Genomic DNA, 349 nt, shown 5'->3' with positions numbered 1-349 from the left:
CCTAAAAGTAGAAATGTTTTTAGTAATAGAACCACATAAGCTTCTACACGACTCGTTCGAGCGCCGGTTTAGGGCCACACCCCGACCTGACTCCTCCTGTCATTCAGCTTGAGTTAACAGCCCGGCGTCGGTCCGGAATTCCTAAAACACGCAAATCATTACACCAGCGTAACGTGATTAATTTTCTTACACATTCAGCTGTATTCAAGGTACCCCTGGAATTATTCAAAATTATATTCAAATATGCAGTTCAATTGCATTCAATTACACGTAACGGGGTGAAATTTATGCAGGATAATTTATGAATCTCAGATTTGGTATTCTGCGACAGCGAAAATGAAATATGAAA

The sequence above is a fragment of the Penaeus monodon genome, chromosome 21, assembly GCF_015228065.2.
Source record: "Penaeus monodon isolate SGIC_2016 chromosome 21, NSTDA_Pmon_1, whole genome shotgun sequence".
NCBI lineage: Eukaryota > Metazoa > Arthropoda > Malacostraca > Decapoda > Penaeidae > Penaeus > Penaeus monodon.
Note: the sequence above shows the minus strand (reverse complement) of the source record.